The 26,539-nt window shown below is 39.3% G+C and overlaps 1 long non-coding RNA gene across 1 annotated transcript; it reads left to right on the plus strand.

Annotated features, from left to right (window-relative positions):
- The first annotated feature begins 754 nt into the window (after nt 1-754).
- LOC126470345 (uncharacterized) lies at nt 755-22,772 on the plus strand. Its single transcript, XR_007586167.1, has 2 exons — nt 755-837; nt 15,682-22,772. It is a non-coding gene; the product is annotated as an uncharacterized LOC126470345 (long non-coding RNA).
- The last annotated feature ends 3,767 nt before the right edge of the window (nt 22,773-26,539 follow it).

The raw sequence follows: 26,539 nt of genomic DNA on the forward strand, positions 1-26,539 counted from the left end.
CTGGCACACTCGGCCCTTACTTTTTGTGCCTTGTCCGGCTTGTTTTTTGATAAGTTTCTGCGCAAGAGGCTATACAATACAGGGTGGAGTAAAGCAACGTGATCATAAGGTCAGAGGAGGGTAGAGGATAAGAAATGATGATGACGACGACGACGACGACGTTAGTAGTAATAGAACAGTGTGTCTCGAGAAGCGGTGTTGATATTGACGTCGGCGTAAGATGGCAAGCCGGCCGGGGTGGCCGAGCGGTTCTAGGCGCTACAGTCTATAACTGCGCGACCGCTACGGTCGCGGGTTCGAATCCTGCCTCGAGCATGGATGTGTGTAATGTCCTTAGGTTAGTTAGGTTTATGTAGTTCTAAGATCTAGGGGACTGATGACCTCAGATGTTAAGTCCCATAGTGCTCAGAGCCATTTGAACCATTTTTAAGATGGCGAGACTGTGTTTCCTACTTATACATTTGCACTGCGCTCCCTCTTCACGTAGAGTTGTGTGTTGTCTTTTGTATGTGGTGTCTTGTGTGTCGTGTTGTGTGTTGTGTGTCGTGTGGAGTGGCGGCAACGAACGCGTGACGAACGACGCGGTGGCCTGTTGCAGCAAATCGAGCAAGCAGAGGCGATGCTGCGCGGCCTGCAGCGGTCGTGCCGCGCGCTGTTGGTGCAGACGGGCGCCGCGCCCCCGGACGCCAAGCCGCTGGCCGACAGCCCCGACGCCGGCCTGGGGCCGGACGTCGACGCCGAGGACTCTGCGGCGCCTGCGGTGCTGCCGCTGCCTCTGGTCGACGCGCAGCCCGCGGACCAGCTGCCCGCCAAGCGCAGGACCGCCGCCGCGGCCAGGTCAGTCACAACTTCACTTTATCCCGTCCAGGCCTCGTAATTTCTGCAGCACTACTGCTGCCAACATACCTCCTTCCTGTAGTCGAGCCTACCTCTACAATTTTGTACCCCTAGCACTTCCCTCCATTACCAAATTGATGATTCATTCGTGCCATGGGAACCTAGTCATTTCTCTTCTTTCCAATTAGTTTCACTACCACCCAATTAGTTATCCTATCTATCTAATCTGCAACATTGTCCTGTAGGGCAACATTTCAAAAACCTTCTACCCTGTCACTCCAAAACGTTTCGAGATTGGATTAACAAAAAAATATAGAAATGTTAAGACGGTGTTCTTGGTGCTTTGGGTATTCTACATAGTCTCCGTACGCATGAATACATCGCACAGAACCTTCATAAAGCATTGTGAAACGGTCACAAAAGTCCTTCTTTCGGATATTGTTAGACTCGCGCGTCACAGTCGCTTGGAAGTCGATTATGTCGTCAAAGCGTTGACCCGTTATGTGAATTTCTGCGATTTTTCTTTTTGTTGTAGGTTTGTATTGGTATCAGTCTCGTTACTCGTGATGATTTTTTTCTAGAAAGGAACTGTCCACGTTTTTTATTTCAATTGAGCCGCGGCAGATGGCCACGTGTTTGTTTTTGTACGGGAGTCTACATGCACGGTGCGAACTTTGCACACACTTTTCTCCTTTTCACAACATTCTAAAGAGGGTCTCGAACACTTGATTTAGAGATAATGTTCCGGTGCGATTTCTCACACACTGTTGACACACTACGACGGCACGTCCCTACTTAACACTACATGCTCACAACTGACTGATGGAATGCACATTGTTGTTTACAGTTGGTAGTTCAAGCTGCCACCGTTGTTATTGCGCTGACGCAGCTTACACACCTAGAGTGAAATGAGTCTCCAAACTTCTTGGACGGATGGTTTATTGATCCTTGTCCGATACATTCAGAATAAACTTCCTAGCTTTTAAATATATGTTCGATGTTAACAGCCGGCCGCTGTGACCGAGAGGTTCTAGGCGCTTCAGTCCGGGACCACGCTGCTGCTACGGTCGCAGGTTCGAATCCTGCCTCGGGCATGGATGTGTATGATGTCCTTAGGTTTCCAGAATGAGATTTTCACTCTGCAGCGGAGTGTGCGCTGATATGAAACTTCCTGGCAGATTAAAACTCAGGATGCCAGGAAGCTTCGTCCTTAGGTTTGTTAGGTTTATGTAGTTCTAAGTCTAGAGGACTCATGACCTCAGATGTTAAGTCCCATAGTGCTTAGAGCCATGTGATGTTAACAAATTTGTTTTTCAGAAACGCCTTTCCTACTGTCGCCATTCTACGTGTTGTTTGCTCTGTACTTCAGCCATTGTTACATAATCTGCTACTGAAATGGAAAATCCGTGGTCTACTTCACTCGATGTTCGTATTACAACTTCTTTCCAAGGCACTATCCATTTCGTTCAGCTGCTCTGCCAATTCCTTTCACGTCTCTGAGAGGACTACACTGTAATCGGAAAACCTCAGTTTTAATTTCTTTGTCGTGGTTCACACTAGACCTATAATTAAGCCAAGTAGCTTTTCTAAATGAGTAATCGGCAAGTGGGCGAGTGTGTCTTCGCATACGGTTTGGTGTGTTGTTGTAATTTAAGTATACCAGCAGCAAGATAAATACCTGAACTTCGCGATAACGATGGTAATGTTACCGATGACGTTGCCACTTAAGCGGACTTACTAAACACGATTTCCCGAAATTCCTTGATCAAAGCAGACAAGGTAAATATTCCAGAATTCGAATCAAGAACAGCTGCGAACATGAGTAATTCAGAAGTAGATACCCTCGATGTATCTAAACGACGTAAGTACCCAGACAGATGCAAATCTTCTAGTCCAGATCGTAACCCAATTGAGTTTCTTTCGGAATATGCTGATGAAATAACTCCATTTACAGCAGTCACATACAACCGCTCACTTGACGAAAGATCACTACTTAAAAACTACAAAGTTGCATGGATCACAGAAATACACAAGAAAGTAATTTGATGAATTATAGGCCTGTATCTTTGACATGTATTTGCAGTAGGATTTTGGAATGTAAACTATGTTCGAACATTACGAAATACGTTGAAGAACGCAATCTATGACAGACAACCGTATTCAGAAAAATATCGCTCTTCTGGAACGCAACTGACTCCCTGTTCACGCGAATTATTGAGTGTTATCGACAGGCGATTTCGAATCGAATCTCTATTCATAGATTCATAGATTCCTAGAATGCTTCCAACACTGTTCTTCACAAGCGGCTTCTAATCAAATTGCATGCCTGTGGAGTATCGCCTCAGTTGTGCAACTGGATTTGTGATTTCCTGTCAGAAAGGTCGCAGTCATCGAGAAAACATAAGTGATTTCTGGCGTTCCCCAAGATAGTGTTAAAGGCCCTCTACTGTTCCTTATCTATACAAAAGATTTAGCAGACAATCTGAGCAGCCGTCATCGGTTGTTTGCAGATCATGCTGTCGTTTATCGTTTAGTAAAGACATCAGAAGATCAAAACAAATTGCAAAACTATTTAGAAAAAATATCTCTATGGTGCGAAAGTTGACAATCGACCCTAAATAATGGAAAGTGTGAGGTCATCCACATGAGTACTAAAAGGAGTCCGTTAAACTTTGGTTACACGATAAAGCTGTCAAATCTAAAGGCCGTAAATTCAAGTGAATAACCAAAGACTGCGATTTATTTCAGAATACTTGGAAGATGCGACAGATCTACTTGTCCGTCCTCTTTTGTAGTACTGCTTCATGATGAGGGGTCCTCACCAGATAGGATTAACAGAGTACATCGAGAAAGTTCAAAGCAGAGCAGTACGTTTTGCATTATCGAGAAATAGGGGAGTGTGCGTCACTGACATGATAGTGGGTTAGGGGTGGACAAAATTAAAATAAAGGCGTTTTTCGTTGCGGTGGAATCTTCTCGCGAAATTTCAATCATCAAATGTCTGCTCCGAATTCGAAAATACTTTGTTGACACTGACTCACACAGGGAGAAACGATTATTAATGAAATGAGGGAACTCAGACCTCGCACGGAGAGATATAGGTGTTAATTTTTTCCGCGCGCCATTATAGAGAATAATTGTGCAGGTGGTTCAATGAACCCTATGCCATGCAGTTAAGTGTGATTTGCTGAGTACGCATGCAGAGGCAGATGTAGAGAAACCCGCTGCCAAGCACTTACGGTTGAACTGCAGAGAAGTCATGTAGATGCAATACTGACTGCTGTGGAGTGGGCGGTTCATGATTATTCCGAGAGCAGGCAATGCATCTTGCAGCAAAGCTAATCTTAGGAGTGGAAGAAGATTTTAAAATGCCAAAGAAGGGAGAATGTGTACGAATGTAGATACGTCGAAGAGATTTGCGTCGAGCTGCGACTGTGGTTGCTTTGTTTCTGTACGGGTCACCTTTAAGGGGAGCCGGAGGTGGTCAAATCCAAAAAATTACGAATTTTTTTTTGCTACCGAAAATTAATTGGAACATTCATCTTTAATGTAAACTTTGAATTATTGTTCTACTCGCCCTGGAAGTAGAGTTATTACCATTTTCCCCCACGCCTGCAGAGGAAATGGGCGGGCGCTGAATGCATCTAACACCCTCTCGTGACTTCCTGGCGAACTGCTTGGGATTTTCTCGGCCTGTTACGCATACAGCGAGTGTGCAAGGGTTGGCTACATTGTTTTCTGTGACAAATGAAGCGCTAAGAGCGCGGAACATCGTCTCTTTGCTGTTTACCGTTTCGAATTAGTTCAGTGTTGCGCCTGTTGTTGGTAGTATTATACTTCTTGTGTAAAGCGTTGTTCTGGTTACGATGCCACGTTTTAGTAACGTGTATATAAGAAGAGGAAGAACGTAGGGAAAAGAAAATTAACACTAATACCAAGTTGCGATACTACAATTACTGAAACAGTACGTTCTTCTGCTAAGCAACACATGGCCGGCCATAGCCCTGTGACATCTTCTAGCAAGAAGCTGACTGGTGGAAGTGACAGATTTCGTGAATATGTTAGTGACAATCATGATATTTGTCATGACTTAGCACAGCCAGAATTGTTACACACATGTCTACACGGAAAGACGCAGGATCCTAATGATAGCGTAAACTATTTGATTTGGAAAGTGGTTCCTAAAAGGGTGTTTGTAAGCATAAAAACACTGCACTTTGGCATTTATGATGCAATAGCAACCTACAACCAAGAGAACAGTGTGAAGTGTGAAGTTCTGAAGGCATTAGGATTTACAGCTGGGGTGAACACTGAACGAGCACTAAGAAATATTGACAGAGAAAGGATAAGAGGAGCAGAAAGAAGAGAAAGGCATGTGAAGTATGATGGAACAACAGGCCAGAAAAGAAGACAGAAAAGGAAGCTTTTGGAGGATGAAGAAGAAGACCCTGATAATCCATCCTATAGTGCAGGAATGTATTGAGAAACTTTGATAACCATTTCCTGTAAATTAGAATTTTTCGAATATAAGGAACATTTTCTGAAAATCCACTCAAGCTAGAGAGATGAAATTTTTATACACCACTCCTAGTGGTCAAACTTACATTGTAACGCAGCCATTTGACAATTTGTTCAGTAGTTTCATTTCAGTTTAATTATAAAGCAATTATTTGTAAAAAAAAGTTTGGGTCATTAATAAAAAAAATAATTGGAAGGAAACTAGATAAGATACTCCAAAATCCCTCTGTCATAACTGCAATACCAAACCACTCTATATGTAAAAAAAAAATTCAAATTTTTCTATTTTGTAGTTTATTCATAAATGTTCCTCAAACTTAGTGATTTTAACATGGGCAGCATAGGCACCTCCGGCTCCCCTTCACATACATAAGCAGTTACAAACTTGGTTATCGCATAATTAATTTGTCGGTCCATGTTACCATTGCACAGTGAACAGATTACTGAAAAGAGAGCGGAACGAAGATGGAGGACTAGTAATTCGCTGTACTGAGCAGCTGATAGTGCCACCTTCGCTGCGTCATGCCAGTGAAGTAGCAGAGGGGGAAGCTATTGGACTATCTAGTATCCAACTCACTGGATCGGACTCACTGAATCGTTTTCTGAACTTTTGTCCAAATTATGTTGTCCACACACGTTTAATAACTGGAAAAACTGTGCTCTTGACTAAATTACTGGCTTAGTGTGAACCAGTAGTAGGGGTTCGAAATAGCCTCTGTCGTCTCTGGTATTGATACGGGTAGTCCTGACTGGTAATCAATGGCATTCTGCGCAATTCCTCGCAAATAATGTTACAGTTCCAAAACAGGACACACAGGCTTGATAATATTCAAATCTGGGAGCTTATAATTTCAAGGACGATGTGCTATTCCGTCGTCATGCTCTTCAAACAACTTTATTTTCAGCCACGTTTGTCGGAGCATTATCGTTCTAGAAAAGCTACCTTCTACGATAGTCGAGCGACTTGGCACAGTGAATGGGACTGTACTCGTTTTCGAAAAGGCCTGGTTTCGCTTCCCTCCCGGCCATCCAGATTTAGATTTTCGTTTCTCTACACTCCTTAAAGCAAATTCTGGAATGATTCCTTTGAAAAGAACACTGCCGATTTCCGTTTCCATTCGTACTCAATCATACTTCCATATCAAATGACCTTTGCGTTCCCGTTACTTTCGACCTCAAGTCTTCCTTTTCTCATTCTGTGAACAGTTACTGCGCTTTTAATGAACTCAATCGCCTGAGATGATTTTATCGTCACTAGCAGTCACTTTTCTTCTAGTGTGACCATAAGATCACTGAAATCCAAGATATGGTATGACTGTTCAAAGCATGACAGATCCTTCACCTTGCTTCACAGCAGGTACAAATGTTTCTGGACTCCATCCTTCCCTTAGTGTTCTGCACGAGTAACCGTTTGTTACTAAATGTTTCAGTTAGTAGTCTAGATTTTACCTTCAGTGGTTTATATCAGATATGGTAAAAACTGCACTTTCACCAATGTTTTGCTTTGTAAATCCCGTTGCAATATTTTCATTGGCAATTCCCGAACCACATCTGAAGTTCAACGTAATTTTCATAGCAATGATCATCGCACTAGAGCTAACAGTGCTCTTCTGTGACCTCCCTCTATCAGGAAGCTCAGTTTCTATTTGCGTATTGTGTTCAGAAGACGAAATATTCTCATTATCTTTCTACGCTCTCTTGCCTCTAGGTGCAATAACTGTTGATACTCGTAGCAGATTTGTGACATATCGAAGTTGCAACAACTAAACGGGTACGGTACCAAAAGTTTTTATGGTTTGACACGATCACAGATCAATAACAGCGCCATAGCGATCGTAGCTCAGAACTCATCTGAATGTTACAGTATGGGGGAGAAAACACCAGAAACAACGTTACATTATAAAGGTTTCTGCAGATAGGTTCAGAAATGATGTTTTTACATAAGTTCATCTTACAGGATTTTGTAGTAGTAAATTGAAGCGAAATTTCACGCGCTTATTTCACTATTGTTATATTAGTTAGAGGGATAGGGAATACTAGCGATTGTACTCCACCAATCACGTTTATCGTTCCCAAATGAAGTCTGTATGTGGTCGTTTTTCTTTGGACCAGAAGAGCGTATTTTAGAAAAATAGAATTTTTGTTCCGTGTCTGTTCGGTAAGAAAACTGGAACGCTTGAGTTATGGGAGAGCGCAGAAAAGAAAGATGTAGCCAACACGTTATTTATTTTCCATGAGATTACGAGGAACCTGCAAATCCGGCGTGTCAACTTTCGCTATTTATTGGGAGTCTGTAAACAATAGAGGTTTGAGCACCGCATCGTCCGGGTTCACGGTTGTTAAATGCAGCTCACTTAAACCGACCCTCTTCATCTCTTAGGCTCATGTCCTCGGAACTGAATGAGTCTTCCACGCCCGTTTGAGCGTGTACGGCTTTTGGAACGAGCCGTTGCTAGTGTCTGCACATGCGAAAGGAGTGTGTCCGGTTTCGAGTCACAGTTTTAATCTGCCAATAAGTTTCGCCACTGTACGGTCAATCTTTTTGTTGTACCGTATAGATGTTTTCGGCTGCCTCTACCGCGTGCTGGTAACTTTTGATTAAAAAAAAAGTTTATTCGGGTTAGGTTATATAATATCAGGTACGTTATGTAGCATCTTACAGATTTCATGCTCACGTAAAGGATTTTTACCTTCCAGTACCTGACACACTGTTACAGTTCACGTAGTGGGTCAAGAAAAGTAATTCATAATTTTTTTATTCAAGTGGTCACTATTTTTTATAGGTTTGTGCAATGGATGGCGGGCGATTTGGAAACTTCACGTTTGCTTCATGGTAAGATAGTATAGGCAGGCAGCAAAAGGAAAAGATAGAAGTGATTGCTACGATTTTGTTCACCCTGTGTAAGGAGATTATGATTGTGTACAAACTAAAACACGAAACGTGAAATTCCATCTATTAGGGAAGGTGTATGCTGAAAATCGAGAAGCAGAAGGTTGTATTTTGCTACGTAAGTTTCGAATCTAATTTCAGTATGCCATGGTTAGCCACAACGCCAGCACTAAAACTGACGCTTGTTCCATATAAGTATTGATGTTAGCCACCTACAAAATACAAAACTGCCATCGTCAACTAGTTAGTGGAGTTTCTTCGACCTGAAGTTATCGTCCATTAGCAGTGAATTTCATATAACCATTATGAGTAGGTACAATAGCAGATGTAGCTGTCACTTCTAAGGTGTCGTAAAAGATTTTGATAAAAGTTTTGGGAGAATTTTTTTAAATGTCCGTTCGAGATCCTGAGAATTTGACTTTAATTCTTGTTAGACTGAGTGAGCAGTGACGGTTATTGTGTCGTCGAACTATTCTTTCACAATCTTGCCCCCAACTATCCCACTGATGCCTTATCGTGAAGTATGTATAATAAAAATAATAATAATAATAATAATAATAGGTTTGTTGAATATATTACACACACATTCCAGATGTCCACTAGACTTCGTCGTGGAGGGTACTTTTTAACATTATATTGTTTCCCTTTTTTTTTATACTGATCACGAAAGAAATTAATTTTGGGATTGGAGAGGATAGAATGACTATCAATGTCCTTACTTGACATAATCTTCCTAATGGTCTTGACGCGACATTTTATTTTGTAGAAATATTTCATTCGGATTCTCTGAGCATTTGCGTAACTTTCTAGTACTGACAATCTGGTGATCGACAGTCCTAGCGATACTGCGAATGTCTTGGTTTGTAAAGCGTTGACAGCAGGTGATGTACACTACTAAAACTTATCACTGAAAGTGATGGTGTGTACGATCTGTCTTTCAGCACTGTTGAGTTCTGTACAGTTACTAGACATTTGTGATATTTTCTGTTTGGTTCTTATCTTTGGCTTTATTCACCTCTGAGTAACGTAAAGTTTCAATGATACTTTTAAGATCTCTGAAACGCTTTCCTCAAGTGAGAACGTTCTCAACTTTTCTTTTAGAGTAGTCGTATAACACGTTTATTGACGAATATCCTACAAATGGGGCCAGAGCTAAATGTTTCTCTGTTAAATCACACTAAAACTGACAACAGTCCCCTCTTGCATGAACCGTGACAAGGCGCTTAAGACATTGCGGCAACCCCACGCGCCGTTAGTAATGTTCATAAACAACACGTACAGCGAGTAGGGCTGAAATATGCTGCTATCGTCTTTTGAATAATTACCATGAACAGATAGTAAGTGTGTGTTCACAAGGCGACAAGCGTTTCAAACCATTATGAACGAGACTCCCAACTATGACGACATCGATGTCTTCGAGATTTTACACTAACAAATTGTAATAGAAAACTGCAACATCGTTTAGAAACAAGGGATTACGGCCCGCTGAAGACAAACCCAGAAAGTAGGGAAAAAGAGAACACCAATTAACTTACTGTCCCCTGCTTTTCTGTTATAGCCCATAGTCTTGAACTGGATGGTAACGTCAATGACAAGTACTTTATTTCTACTCTTATTGGGAGGGTTAACATTGCGACAAGTGTTGAAAACTTATAATTAAGTTCATGGATTTGGTGTGGAGTTGTGATTTTGTCTTTACACAATATTTCGACAACTTATCTAGTGCCTTCATCAGGCGTAGAGTGTCAGTTTCGTTGCTCTTTCTCTTTGGACTACAACCAAACTGTGAACGGGACATGCTGCCGTTGCGATTATCTCCCGGCGCAGTTGAACAATAAAACAATAAACAGAAATTCAAAACCAACAGAACGATAGTACGAAAACTGAGAAAAGTTAAAAGTAAAGATAATGACGGGAGGCAATAGTCTTTACCAAAGAGGAGAGAGCGTTGGAATATTTTGCGTAAGAAAGCTAAAGCATCCGACCCTGTTAAGTTTCTTTATTGACTCCTTTATTACACTGTCCCAGTTATTCGTCGCCTGCACCGCGATGCTGGTATCTACCTACCTCCTGCCATTGTCATAGAAACAGCAGATGATTTAGTTGGCTGTTTCAGTCGGGTGTAACGCTTGTGTTATTTGTCTTTCCTCAACAGTTGCTGTAGTCTTTCCAACTTAGGGTATGATACGTTCGCACATTATGTAGTACACACCTATTTTCAGAGCCCTAGATCATCTTTTACGCAGCATAGTAGACTTTGCAGATTACAATTTCGTCGCAGCGCTCATACACGTTGGAAACCACGTCTTCTAAGTCTTCTCCCAATGTCCTATGAAACTGTGCCAGCACATGGAGGGTACGGGATTCTGTCTACATCTTTGGTGTCGGTTTCCTGTGCAAACGGATTCGTTTTGGGTTTAGGGCACGCACGTTCTGTTGTTCCGAGCCCCGTTCTTTTCTAAAACTGCGCTCAGTTGTTTGTTATCCAGCGAGGCTTCATTCTTCACAGATCACGGAACATCCATGTGTTAGTTGACGACGGCTCATGACGTGCAGATAGAGCTCGATATGAGGGGGTTTCGTGTAAGCACTGTGTCCCACGGATCCATCCGCTCTCCTCTTCACCAAAAAGTGTAGAAAAAGTAACTGTCTTTCTCGTTTCCGTCATGATTTTTTTAAAAATAACCCGGCGTTTTACATCTTGCATAATTGCTCAATTGAGATATTCTTGTGTGTAACGTACCATATGGCGTGTGAAATTACAAAGTGCAATCCAAAGCCAAGAATCGTGTGTGTGTGAATAGGTATGCTTATGTTCTACAGCGTCGCAAAAAGACAGTAATGTGGCAGTCATCGTTGCCTTTCGTACTTCAGGTTAAATTTTGTACCGAGCGAAATGGCGCAGTGGTTAAGACTCTGGACACAAATTGGACTGACCTTTCATTACGGCCATAATGACATAGATTTTCTGAAGTATCCTGGTTTTCTACATAAGACCCGTCGAACGGTGATGAGTTCCACAACATGACTTAAGGCGATTGCCTCTCCAGTCATTCAAGATGGGTTTACACTTGTGAAACTTTCGATGCACATTACGTGCACATCAGCACGTGGTCATTGATCGAAGAGGCGCCAAATGGCACAAAATACTGATGTAGTGACACAAGCTTCCGCTTTATGGGCACGGGCCAACGTGCGTCGGCTGTCACCCCATCCCAGACGGGGAGACAAGAGCAACAACAGTCATGCACCTGTCCGCTGTTCATTCGTTTGGTGCCACTTTTTACTACGTCTCACTGTTAAGCTGCACTTTTTCCACACATGCAAATATTCCTTTGTGTTAGCACTTTGGCCGAGACGTCTAAAGAGGAACACGTGGAATTTGAGTATTACCATACATTTTCTCCCCCCCTCTTTTTTCTGGTTGATTCCGCGAATTATAAAGGCATAGTGAAACGAAATAAGTGTCTATATTTCCTCATAAGTAAGGGCAATCTGGAAACAAAGGTAAAAACTGAAAAAATCTTCGTTCGTAATTCCGACGAATACGTGTTGGAGAGTGAGTCTGGGGCGCTTGATGTGCCGAAGCAGGTTGTGGTTCCAAGTAAAAGAACCCCGAATTCGTGCTTGTAATTGAAATAGCTACTTTCACTGTTAATGCCGATGAAATATAACATTCTTACATGTGAACAGAAATGTTACCCTTTTAGCGCTTCCTTTCAGTGTACGTGTACAATGTTGCATGTTCATAAATACACACAAATCCCCTTATTGACTGTAAACGTTAAGCATGAAATAAGTGTTTCGCTTTCCAAAGAAAGAAACGTTATGTAGTCGTGAATCAAGTAGCTTAAGATGGTTTTCCAAAGATTTTACCAGAACCGGGGAACATCTGGAATAATATTAGGCTTTGCTGTAATAGGTACTTTGAAATGGAACTTCAGACTGGGGTAACTACCCTCGGTAGCAGGAATTCGAAGTGTCAGACGTAAAACTGCCGCCACCGGTATAGCGTCTCTGTATTTTTCTTTTGTTAGTGGCCCAACAGAATGAAGCATTACTTCGAAATCACAAGTTCGGTAATTAAACACAATACTCCTTGCCATCTTTATCGTTCCCACCACGCTTACACATGCGACGCGCAAAAGGTATTAATTATCCCAGTACTTCGACATCTTTGAACTATTTTGCCTTCACCACAAAATACAGGACGATCGGAAATTCCCGTTACAAACTTCTAGGACTTTAGAAAGGGGTGAGTACATTACATTTAGAATAGTAACGCGTGTCCGGAAACGTCATCCAACGATGGTACAGAGCGTTGAAGATACGCGTGCCGCCGCCTGCAAATGTATGTATATACAGGGTGATTCCGTGATGATGATACAAATTTTCTAGGGTGATGGGGACGCATAACCACATCAATTTGAGGTAAGGGCCCCAGGTTCAGAAACGAACGAGTCAAAAGTTATAAGCGAAAACCGTTGTGATACCTCTGACAGTGGGATACTGTTTCTACTAAGATTGTGGGCTATGCAACTTTCAGTATGGACCAAAGCCAGAACCAATGTCTAGTAAACTTGAGCTCTAAAACGCATACCTTGAGAGCTATGATCATTTGTTCAGTAGAGATGATGTGTTTCACAGTAACGAAGATGAAGTGTTCATAGCTCATCCGGTACCCATTTTAGAGTCCATGTTTATTAGACATTTTCTTGTTATGGTCCATACTACCCCTTCTGAAAGCTGTCTACCCTGCGATCTTAGCAACAAATCGTATTCAACTGTCAGAGGTATCAGAACGAATTTCGCTTATAACCTTGCGACTGATTCGTTTCCGGATCAAGGTGCCTTAACTCAAGTAGATATATTTGTCCGTCTCCATCATCCTAGAAAGTTTGTAACATCGTCACAGAATCATCCTGTATATACATTCATATACAGACGTCGGCGCCCATAACTTCGACGCATCGTTGGATGACATTTCTGGACACGGGTTCCTGTTCAAAATATGTCCTAGAAGTGTGTAGCGGGAATTTCCTAACACCCTTTATATCGTCTGCGGCGACAGTTGCTGCAAAGCGGATGTCTCGAACGATGGAACAAAGTGCGTGCTCCTATTTAGATGTGAATGGAATCACGGGTGTGCACGTGTCGAGCATGAGGCGTGTATACCTACACACGTGCGTCTGGTTTGAAGTAGTTTGGTCGTCGGCTGGCTTTTCTAAGAATGGTTCTTTATTTTATCGAAGCCAGTTGCACGAATAATTGGTAGAGGATTCAGTTTCTAGTATCTCGTGGTTTGAACAGATCTTGACGTATAGAGCCAAGTGTCGGTGACAAAACTTGCCGAGCGGCTGGCTGTGGCTGGGGAAACTATTACAGACGGCAGCGGTGGACTGGTCCGGAAGTTTAATATTCCCCCGAAGCTGAAGGCGTCGGAATGCAATAGCGCGGCGGGGGCGTACCGGTGGCTAAATCAGGCGATTCCTATGCGTCGGGGCGCGTGTCATTACCGTCACTTAGAAAGTGGAGAACGTGAAAAAGCTGCGCCGCGTTAGCAGGCGCGCTCTGCGACGCCGCGGGTCCCCCCTAATTTGCCCAAATTTGTTTCGTCTCTTAACACTCGCAACGCTGCATATTGCATTTTTGCACGCATTTAACGTCCGAGAATTCCTATTTGCGAAATGCGTTTTTTCATAACTTCTAGAATAGAAAGGAGTGCCTGGTAGAACTTTAACGTTGACGGAGCGACGATTTTAGAATACTGCCACCCTTCTTCTTTCCGAGTGGTACTATTCATACCTATTAAGCCAGTGTGAGTCCTCAGTGTTTCGTAGTGCGTAGAGTGTGACAGAACATATTGTTTATTATGTGCATAACTGCGAGAGGAAGTTTCCTTGACAAACAGCTGTTAATGGCTATAGGTGGATGACATTGACACTGTTTGTGTAGTGTTTAGCAATAACGCAAAAATTCATTAAGCGAAATGACAGTATTGGTCTGCAGTAGAACTGTGTGAACTGCTCAGGAACTGCTGTTGTTGGAAAACTGTGATAGAGAATCCATTGGTGATAATACAAAATTCTTTAATTCTTTTTCTGAGCAAGAAATAAGGTTCTAAAATCTTTTTTAAAAGTCATACAATTCTTGAAAATTTGTAACAGCTACAATGCACCTAATAACAGGTACAAAATTATCATATTTTTCCAGCAGGTTTGGAAAGAAACAGTGGGGCACAACCTTTATAGGAATTAACCTATTGCCAGCCGGAGTGGCCGTGCGGTTCTGGGCGCTACAGTCTGGAACAGAGTGACCGTTATGGTCGCAGGTTCAAATCCTGCCTCGGGCATGGATGTGTGTGATGTCCTTAGGTTAGTTAGGTTTAATTAGTTCTAAGTTCTAGGTGACTGATGACCTCAGAAGTTAAGTCGCATAGTGCTCAGAGCCATTTGAACCAATTAACCTATTTTCAATGGATTTAGTATGCGTCATCTGTTTGCTACTGGGAAGATAGTTGACTCTTTCAGATAAAATGTGTTCTCGTATAAAAATTAGCTAAATGAAGACCATTCCCTTGCACACTTCAGTTTTTTGACTGATTAACTTCGTTTTGTGTTTTTTCATGCTTTTGATGACTGTCTCTCTTCGTATATCCTACCTCCAATATTCTTTGTTGATTGCTTTGTCATCCTTTCTTTATTGACCCATACTCACTCTAACATCACTGTTGATCTGCAGTCATATTTCGATTGCACATTCAGTTCCTGACAGTTATTAATCATTTTATGTGATTTCTGACATTTTGATTATCACCTGGCCACAGTCAAGACTGTGACTTCAAGATACTTGATACATGAAAAAACTGAATATTCATTTGCTACCAGTATCAGTGTTTTATGTTTACTGATCCTGGATTCTTTAAAAACCTTTTCCAAATCATTAATTACAACAGTATTTGGTATATTTATAAGGAGTCACCTGGCATGGTGTATGAGTGTCTTATAACATGCCATATTTGGTATGCTTGTTGAATAGACATCCTACTCTCATCAAAAAGTTATAGGTGGTTTGTTCAATAAACTTCTACTGGTAATTACAAAAATTGTATTTCCAACCCTGAGAGAGGTAATAGTTTGTCGGAAAAGAAGTGGCCATGGTGTTCTTATACACAAAATGAGATACATAAAAAATGTAATTCCGAGTTAATTGGAAAGAATTCTTCCTCATGTTTTATTGAATCAAAAGTTTTCTGGTTAGCACATTGACAGCATAATTAATCCTCAACTTCTCCTTACTGTCAGAGTGCTCTTTCCTGATACAATGTGCATGCCAAGTTACATGGCACATGTATGAGTCAAGAATTTAACAATTGCTGTCATGAAGTCACAATTACATGGTGCAAATGATTTAAGGTGTTGATACGAATGTTGCAGGCGGAAGAAACATCGTGGAGGAGCATGCAGAGGTGATGGAGGTGATCCTGAGGCTGCACCAAGTGGAGTGCGACCGTGGTTATGGCGTGTGTTACGTGCTTCTTTGCCCTTCCATGTCACCATCGTGCTACTCTTCTGTGTTGCATACCTCCTGGAGCCACGCTGCTGTGACAGTATGAACACCATGCAGATGTCTTTCACACCACAGCTGCGTTACGTTCGTGGTCCTCCACCAATCTAAGCTGCCACTAGTGAAAGTGAACTGTTGCATGTAGGCCAGTTCAGCTCACTTAACTGACGCACACAGTGTGCCTACTGATTACCTATCTGTGTGGTGTGACAGTGAGGTTTTTCTTATTGACTTTGTTTTATTGCCTGCCTTGTTGCAGAGACACAGTTTTTATCTTGTCAGTTTTTTGTTCTTAGTGAAAAGAAAATGACTATTAGAGGTTGTGTGTGTTGTACTGTGGCCTTTTTAAATTCCTTAAACTTGTGAAACTGTGAAAGCACTTTAAGAAGAACATCTGGATCTACAGTCATGACATGAGATGCCGATTACTGAGCAATGATTAGGATTTGATGTTCATTTATAAATGGAATTACACATGTAATTCTCAAGACTTTCTTCTTGGTGTAATGTCCATTGACCATCAGTTAAGGATACTGGTGATCTTCTAACTGAATCTATGTTTAAACCATGTGATGGAACATATCAAGGACATTGCTTCATAAATGCTGCAGAAATTCTGATGTTCATCATATTAATGAGTAACTGAAAACTGAAGAAAAGCTTCCACATTCAGAAACTCAGTGTGTGATAACTGAACGATTGTAGTCAGTGCACCTTAAATGTTTTAGGGAGTTCCTGCCGCATACGTCTAGCGCATCTAGTCTGCTGAAATATTATTTCAATTATATGCAGCTGTTTCAGTGTATGCCAACCCCTACCCCCCACTCTCTCACACTCTCATGTTTGTCTGTGAGAGAGAATGAGAGATTGGGAGTGGAGGACAAGTTGTTTGAAGTCTACAGTTCCACTCAGTACCTGAAGTTTTCACTTTTATTGCACCTTCATGAGCACCACTGAAAATGTAGCAATGAGTAGATCCAGGGAGCAAATGAAGCACTATTGACAGTGAGTACTGAAGTGCCTACTGTAATGAGTCAGTATGTTGCTTTGACTGTGAATTCTTGCATTCACCATTACTGTTCAAGTAATCAAAAGAGTGGAAATGTAATGATACATAGTTAATGTGCTGAATATAATAAAAATAGTTTTTTATTATGATAATAGAATAAATATTATTTTTAATAGTTAATTATTTTGAAAAGATAATTTATGTGGTTTTTATAAAATTTTAAATTTAAGATCTCAAGAGCATGAGGCGATCTTTGGATTTGGATTAGCAGAAAATTTGTCATGTAAAGCAACTACTGGAGTCAGTAAGAGTTACATGTCTTATGTTGTGACACACAATCAGTCATATGAATAGATTAGCTGCTGAAGCACAGGAATTGTGTTCTTTTTTTCCAGAGAATTTCCATCTCTCAATGCCTAGCAAAGGATATAATACATATTATAGTATTTATTTATCCTTGGCTGTTATAACAGAGTGCTTGTGACTTGAGTTCTTTTTATTCTTTGTTGTTCAAATGAAATTCTCCTAAAATGGTGCTGCATACAATCAGATTTATGTTAATCTGTCTATGGTATATGTGATATCCTTAAAGTAAACTAGTGTGTGTGTGTGTGTGTGTGTGTGTGTGTGTGTGTGTGTGTGTGTGTGTGTGTGTGTGTTTTGCCACAACACTGTCAAATTGCTTTCTGTAAACTAACTAATAATGTACTTTCCAAACCTCATATCATTTATGGATTACATGAAATGAAATGCTTCATACGTATTCATGATCGTCATTCCTTTTGGGCACTTCTACGCTCATGGAAATGCATGTCAACACAGCCAAGTTTTACATTTGTGATGTTTTCAGGTCTCCATGCTTGTTACTGTTAACTTTCAGATATATTTTTAGTAAGTCCATACTTCATCCATTGCTGAATTGGTTGTTTGAAGAGAGGTTGATTAGTATTTGTGTTTGGTAGTCAAATGTTTGCTGTCGTACATTTAAACCCAAATTTTTGTTTAGCCGTATCGTTTATTGATGGTGCACGTAATTTACTTCAATGCCATTTATAACAGTTTAGATTTTTGCCTCATACAGTTGTAAATTGAACAATAATTTAAGATGATGATGATGATGCAAACCAAGATTTCTAGCATTCATAAAATACTTATCAAGTAATATGGACGCACCTGATTACTCTTAGTTGCAGAATATCTACACATTCCTTGTTTGGCTAAATTTTCCATTGCTGCTCTTCCTGTGGATAATATTATCCACTTACTCATCCATGCGTGACACATTTGGGGCAGATTATGAAGTATATACCCATTTTCAGTGAAACTGTTGTAAGTTAAGAAACAGTTTGAAATTTTTTTGTGCTGTAGAATAAAGGAGTCACCTCGTATATTGACAGTGCACAGTCACTTATCTTATTTCACTCATTCAAAATGTCAGTTCCTATTAAACTGTGTCTTACGTCTTATTTAATACACAGCTTGTGCGTTCCTAATGGCAACAAACTGTTGCCTTCTTAGATATCATATGATGTAGACAATAGCTGGATAAACCTCACATTCTAAAAGTACTACCCACTCTTAAATTTGCTTCAAATATCAAGCAAGATAAAATCAGTTCCATTTCTTCATGTGACCGTCTTTTGAGCATCATGTTTCTGAGTTTCCATGTAGATATCTTTTTGCTCGTTCGAAGAACTGAATGAGTGAGTGTTGTAAGCTGTCATAAAATATGTAAGCAATCAATTTTTCAAGTTCCTAAAATTTAATGGCTAATATTCAGTCACTGGCTAACTCTGTCGCACTGAATAATAATTTTATATAAATAACTCCTCCATCCCTGTTGCAGCAGAAGTTGCACAGTACACCCCAAGAATACTATATAGTTCTCCTAGATGCAAGTGTTGTCTGCTGCAGCACTGTGTGTATTCTGTATGTACAAATCTCTTCATAACATGGCATAAGAATTGAGTGTAATACTTGGCTGTTAATATTGAGAAGCCGGGACATGTTAGATATTGGTCAGCATGTGCAAATAGGTTTGTATCATATTTTAGTCATTTGGTATGCAGTTTGGAGGACAACATTTCACATAACCGTCTGGCCATACAGATTTAGGCCTTCCACAGTTTCTGTAGCTCACTCCACTCGTTGTTCATGCCTTCCCTATCCTTTTGTAATATGAGTTTGTGCTCCATCTCTAATGACTGCACTGTTGGCAATATGTTAAACTCTTAATCATCATCCTTCCTTCCTTCCTTCCATCTACAGCCATTTTGTGACTGCCACTAAGATTAGCAACTCTTCAACTGTGGCACATGGATAGGCCCATCACTGGACTGGAGATCTGAAGACATATTAAGCATTGATTATGTACATTCATGTCCTATAATTCAGTTTTATATATTTAACAAATGTGAAAACAGAAAACCAAGTGTCAGCAGATCTTTAAAGAAGAGATTTTGAGACACATTTCTGTACATTTAATCCTAAATTAGTTTTTGTAAAAAATTTGCAAATGTTCATGCTCTAGTAGCATTTGTTGCTTTTTAAGTATTTTGTCTTATATGTGTAGTTAGCAAAATTATTTTTCAGTTTAGTAATTGCATGCAATGTAGTTTCAATTAACATAATATATGCCTTGTAATATGCCTTCTCTCAATCAGAAAACATGCCGCCAAAGAATGATGCACCTGTCAAATAGTTATTATTGAACAGAGTGTAAGAGCATTTTTTTTTTTTTTTTTTTTTTTTTTTTTTTTGCAACAGACATAATGTGATGTTAAGTACCACTTTCATGAGAGTGGTTATAAATGGCTGAGATTCATTGGGGAATAGTTCTGGCAATAGATTTAGAACATACTTAATTTCTGAAAGCTGTATAACAGAGCTAATAATTAAAATTTAACAGAGACTATGCAGTGAAACCTGCACTGATCTCTGATAATGTTTATGGTGCTAGGTCTGGCAGCTGAATAAAAGTCAGTAAAGGTTAAAGTGTGAGATATTATTTTAAACAGTTCTCTCCATGTGTAAGAGTGTAGTTCACATTCCATTGCTAAATAAATTTTTTTTCAAAACTTGATATTTTTTCCTCTTAGCATTTGAGATAAAATTGTTCTTTGCATTCCATGATATTGCAATTTCAGTATGCATCCTTCTGTTTCACCACCACTCCCATATTTTTGGGTAAAAGAAAAATAGATAATTTCATTCTTTTTACATCCAGTGTATTAGTTCACAGTGTGTAAATATCACATTTCTGTAGTCTTCGGCTAGTATTTTTTCAGTTTTGGAGACCAGGCACATATGAAAATTCGGATTCTGTCCATGTTAAAAACATGAGTGGGAGGGCATTTGAATTTTTATATCTTTCCTACTGTTGTCATTGTGTTGTTCCATAAGCCCCCCCCCCTCCCCCAGCAGCTAATCAGTTTTCATTCTAAATTTGTAAGAAGTAAAAACTTTCTTCTGAAGTTTGATGGAGTTCTACCCAAACAATTACAGAACACATACATTCAACCATCCCCCATATAGTTAGAAGGGGGGAGGGGAGGGTGTAGGAGTTACTGAATGACAAAACATTAAGCTAAACCAGACATACCTCACTGTGTAAAAACTAATTTCTACCATTGGGCTTTGCATTACTTGATTTATATTATAGCCATAATGCATGAAACAAGGCTTAGATTGTTAGAAATGCAATGCAACATTGTAGTCTTTGATCAGAAAGTAGAGAATACAATGTAGAATGTTTCCTCTGAATTATGATTACACACACCAGGTAATGTACTCTTTCATTGAGAGAAAGGGTTGGGGAATACATTTTACTGTAGTAAACATGGTTAAAATCAGCTCACACAAACAGTTATTATTAAATTGTGTGGTGTTCAGAACTTCTGAATACTGTTACAAAATTTGTTTGAAGGCAAAGTATGGCTGGTATTTGCACATTATAACTGAACCTATAAAAGAATATTTTCATAAAAGAATCACAAAAAGTTGAAGATAGACTAAAAAATAATTTATTTCTTGAGCACATTTTCCGTGAGAAAATTTGCTCAAGACAAATGCTATATTTTCTGATACTCTGTTTTAGTGTGAATGTCAGTAATTCAAAGAGGTGCATTTTAATACATTGGAGGCAGGTAATTGATAGTGTAATTACATTTAATTTGAACATGTAAATTTAAGAGGAAAGCATGTTAACAATAAGTGTTTGTCTATCCTAACAACAGTGAACATGTCAGGTAATTTAAAAGGTAAAGGCAACTATTTCTTTTTCCTTTTGTGGCACTGTCAGCAGAAATTATTAAAACATAACTAACCTTATTTTGAAATTTACTACTAATCTTTTTATGCATAGATATGATTATAATTTACTGCCAGTTTCATTTGTGTTACTTTCAAAAAAAGTGTAAGTGAAAGAATGGAACTGCTAATTAAAACATAAATACATTGTATAGTACTGTTTTAAGTAATATTTACTTTGGAAAAAAGGTGGCCCACACTCACATTCAGTTTTGTTTTCAAGTCGCAGATCTCTTCCATAGATTGAGAAAAATCAAAAATAAAAATATTGTGCCTACAATGAACTGTGTGTGTAAATGTGTATGTGTGTGTGACTGACATGTCCACTTACTGTTAGTAATGTTCGTAAATGTTTTTATATAAATATGCATGCATTATGAACTTTGACTTGCCTAATGTATAACAATTTTCACTTTCTAGAATGGGAATGTCTTCAAGAACCCATCATACTATTTTCTTGTTTATGCAGTTGAATTTGTACCTGTCATAGTGAAAAAATTTAAAAGCACAAGACATTTTGCTGGTTCAGAAAAAGACTGTATCTTTTATTTTAGAAAATAAGTGCAGGTGTGTCAGTTGTCTGGGTTAACGCTAGTAAATGACTGAGATAGTATAGTCTGTGGGTAATTTCACAGTATAATTTTTAAAGATTACTCATATTTTCTGTATATGTTTCTACCACAAAACTTTATCCTTGTCAGTGACATTCCAAATTTTACATGAATGGAATGAAATACTATTGTATCACTGACTAGAGGTGAGGTTTTTAAAAGTGGATTTACCACAAATTATTGCAAAAGTATTGGTTGGGTAGTACGTACAAACAATTTTCAACATGAGTTTGTGTACCACATAGCCAATAGAGTGAAATTAACTTCATTGCTAAAAGACTGAGACATACTTTATAAGATTTTCAGTTTGGGGAACATTTTTATATGGTGGTTGTTAATTTTAAGAAATTATCAGTTTCCATCAAAGGGAAGTTTTATACTTTTTAAGTATGTAAGCCTCTTCAGTCAGGTAATGTTTCAACACACAGTACTTTTTAAAGCAACTGCTTTTGAACAGTGTTGATTGTTACTATCTGTTCATTCTGAGTTGTGTGTTGAATTTGAGACCAATCCTTATTTATAAAATGGAGTGTCGGGGTAATCAATTGTTGCTAAAGAGAGGTAACTGACTATTGTACACTGGAGTCTTAAAATAATACAGTGCTACAAAATAATTAATATTGTATCACTGTTCTAGTATGATGTAATTTTTATATACATTCATTAATTTATGACTCCGTGTGCATAATTATTGTTTGGTGTGAAATGAGATGTTAAGTACAAATCAGTTTTTATTTTTGTAGTGTAGTTAATGCTTTGTAAATTATTAAGCATATTTAGGAATTTTTACTGTCTCATTGATTCAAATGTATTCAGAAGAGAGTTTCTCTAGTCTTCATATTCCAGTTATTCCATTTTTAACAAAGCGAAATAAGAACCCAGACAGCTGATGGCATGTGTGGAAAAAAAGGGAAACAATTTTTTTTAAAAAAATTCTGTGGTTAACAATGTTTCATTTTTATGTCAAAAATTGTTCAATGTTCACATGTATTGATGGAAAATGAGTTTGAAATATAAGTAACATTGAAATGAATGTTGTATTTAGTGTTATGCTTTATAAGGAAGTTATAAACTTCCACTTGTACAGGGTGCAACCACTAATTTTCTTGTTGCTCTGGAAATGAAATAAGATTTTTCAAGCCAAGTGAAAATTTTTACTTTGGCCTTGCACATGATGTTAGAAAGATTTCTCTCTCAGAATCTACATGATTTCTGCTCTTTAAATCCACTACAAAATGTTTGTTGCTTCATAAAAGAACATAACCTCGGTCTCCCAAGATCATCTTGATATAATTTTATTAGTGCCATGGGCATTTTTACTTTTTTCAGATGATACCAAAGTGATATTTTTAATTTGACATGGCTTGTTTTCACTGCCTGTTCACTTAACATCTTGTCTCTTTGGTACTTAACAGTATGTGAGACAGTTTCATTTTCTGTCACAAAATACCATACTCCAAGTAAATAAGTTGTTATGATAGTAGAGACTAATGATAGAAATATGTGAAATACAGTGAAACAGTGCAGATGTATGTTGGCAGCCTGAGGTGACAAGAAATTTAGTACTCCGATAAGAATCCACCTCTTCCCAAGCAATTTAAATTTTATGTCATGCAGTGCACATTTTAGAATAAATGTTCTATCATAAACATTTACTGTGGGTACACGAAATTTGATTGTGGGTTTAGATTTGCAACGCCAGATCAGTTATGATGAAACTCTTCTAAGCATTGTAAACCTGAATGAAGGCAAGTCAATGTGAGTCACAAATGTACGAATGTTATGAATGAGATGAGTAATAATAAATTACAAAAAAAAGGACAGAGGGTGTGAGATATTTAGTGGGTATACTTCTTGTGTCTGTGCATAATAATGCTTCACATATACATATTTGTTTGTCTACATAACTTAAGTCTAGACAAAACAGTGACATAGTATATCCATATGAAGCAACAGTTATTTCCAACATATTGTAAAAATAATGTGACAGCTGCATCATTTATGTATGTTTATCAGATTTTGAGCTGTTCTTGCAAGCATTTGGCTCAATTTGAAGAACCATGTTGGATGCATTGCACATTTTGGGCATGGTAATTCACAGGTATTCCTCCATTGCCTTGCATCTTAAGTGTTTCATCAAACTAGTCAAGAATGAGTTTAGGGTTTTTTTTATGTAGAACCTCACTGCAGTCTACATAAATGTAGAGGAGGGCATAAATTTATCATAAACAATTATTCAAGTTTTATTAGTAATTGTTGTATTCATAATGCAGTTTATTGGTGAACAAGAACTTCTTTTGGTATAAAACTATGTTGTGTACAAACTGTATCAGAGTGCTGCTGATATCTCCAGTCCAACTGCATCCAGTGATGAGCACATTTTTGGTATACAAGGCTACAAAATGGGCTTCACTGTCTATAGTCTTGTGGACCATCTCAGTGAAGATAGTGAGCATGGTATCAAACAATTGAGGCTTGCAAAATCAGTATTCATAGTTAAAGAGGAGTTGTTCTGTCTCTAGGCAAATCTGTGTACATGATCACAAAACAGGCTCCATAATGCGGCAACAAACTGTCCCGTCAAATGGAACTTGCTGACACTTGAAATACTAACAATAATTATATGCTTGAAGAGCAGTTCTTGCGCATAATCAATATAAAAACTGTCAGTCCTTAAGAGCCAGTGGCTTTACGTCTATGAAGTTACTTGTCTTGCTTTTCAGTATCATGGTCACTTCTCTCTATACCGTCAATGGGAGCAGAAATTGGGGTGAAAAATTTTGCTGTAGAGCAGCTTTGAAAGACAGAATTTTAATTTTTATTTTTATTTTTACCATTTTTTTGGTGCCTGTTTGATTGCATGAATAGCAGAAAATTTATGCCAGGCTAGTTTCTAAATCTACTTCTTGCATAAGTCTGATGCCCTTAGTCACTTACTGAAGTATCACTGAAAGAAGTTGCACTTATTATCTAACATGTTGCAAGTATTGACAGTTTTGTCTGTTCTAGGAAGTTAGTTTACCATACTCTGTGAGCTCTGTACACAACTGTATTATGTACAAAGCTGTATAATAGGCTATCCCCAGCTGTGGAAACCACATGCTAGTTATTAGGCAGTGTAGACTGTGGGTTCATGAGGAGCAGAAATAGGTTGACAGTGAGGAAATAATTTTCACCAATTTATTTAAATGTTCAAATGTGTGTGAAATTTTATGGGACTTAACTGCGGAGGTCATCAGTCCCTAAGCTTACACACTACTTAAGCTAAATTATCCTAAGGACACACACACACACACACACACACACACACACACACACACACACACACACACACACACACACACACACACACACACACACACCCGAGGGATGACTCGAACCTCGACCAGGACCAGCCGCACAGTCCATGACTGCAGCAGCGCCTTAGACCGCTCTGCTAATCCTGCGTGGCACCAATTTATTCCCAAATACACTAACATATGCACTATGCCCACCTACCATCACTACATCTGTCACTCTGAGCAAATAGTTACAAACTTATCAAGACTCACCAGTGTGATTTGAGGAGGACAGATACTTTGTATGATCCTTGGTTAGTTAAATAGATTTTCAGTTGACAGTTTACCATGTACAGGTGGACAGCAACCCAGCTATCAAGGCATTCTGTGGCAGACATCCATCTGTACTGATGCAAGTAGCTTGTCACTATTTCTGAGATCATGGCAGCTAATGGCATCTGCATGAGTTGGTGTTTACATGGCTTTAGTCTTACAGCTATTTATTTTTGATAAACGTAATGATATCTTCGTATGCAGATTCATAAAAAAATGTTTACATAGAAACTTTAAGCACACTGATGTCTTTAAATCTGAAAAATCATAAACACAGCAATTACTCAAGGAAACATCAGTAACTGTCTCAGAAATTGAGTATATTCTTACCATAATGGAACTGAAGTATGCAGACCAGTAGTGCTGCAATTTACTTGTCATTTGGTATTGTAGGGGTGTGGGGTGCATGGCTTCTACAGTGTCAAGGTTGAGTTGAGGTGGTGGGTTGTCATCAGGATATCACCTGGTGGCGTTCAGAGAAAACTCATTAAGAGTCTCACATTTTATTAGAAAACAAGCTACAGCACTTTCATTGTAGTCCTTCAGGAGCAATGCTCCCTCAGTGCATACTGACACAGCAAAATCAGTGGTGCTGATGCAACAGGAGGCCAGAATGCTGACTTGACGATGTGGCAGTATGTGTACCATCTTGGCATGACTCTATGGCAGGTGACCCTGCATCTGATGCAGCGGTGTTTTTGTCCACTCTGTGCCTGCTGGCACCTGTGACCCATTTGTGGCAGCAGTGGCAGTGTTATTTCATAAGGGTGATCAAAAAGTTTCCATTTGAGGGCACTTGCTGTAGTATATAAGCAACATAATGTGACCCCAATGTGGATATGTAAACACTGACTTGTAGGCAACGTGAACTGTGGAGACGTTATTACCAAATGCATCCAGACAGGACCAACATACTGTTATCCATTCCTTGGCTGTTGAAGGACAAACACCAGCAGACATCCATTGGAGAATGAAGTATGTGTGTGGAGGCAACATGTCTGCTGAAAACCACAACTGTGTAATGTTGCACCGAGGAGTGCTGCTGCTTCATAACAACACACACCCCACATTGTAAGTGTCGTAATGCAGAAGATACACCAACTCAAGTGGAGGACAGTCGGCATCTGCTCTATAGTCTTGTTCTCTCCCATGCAATTCTCATGCCTTTGGTCCCTTAAAAAAGGGCTTT

This window comes from Schistocerca serialis, chromosome 3, assembly GCF_023864345.2.
Source record: "Schistocerca serialis cubense isolate TAMUIC-IGC-003099 chromosome 3, iqSchSeri2.2, whole genome shotgun sequence".
NCBI lineage: Eukaryota > Metazoa > Arthropoda > Insecta > Orthoptera > Acrididae > Schistocerca > Schistocerca serialis.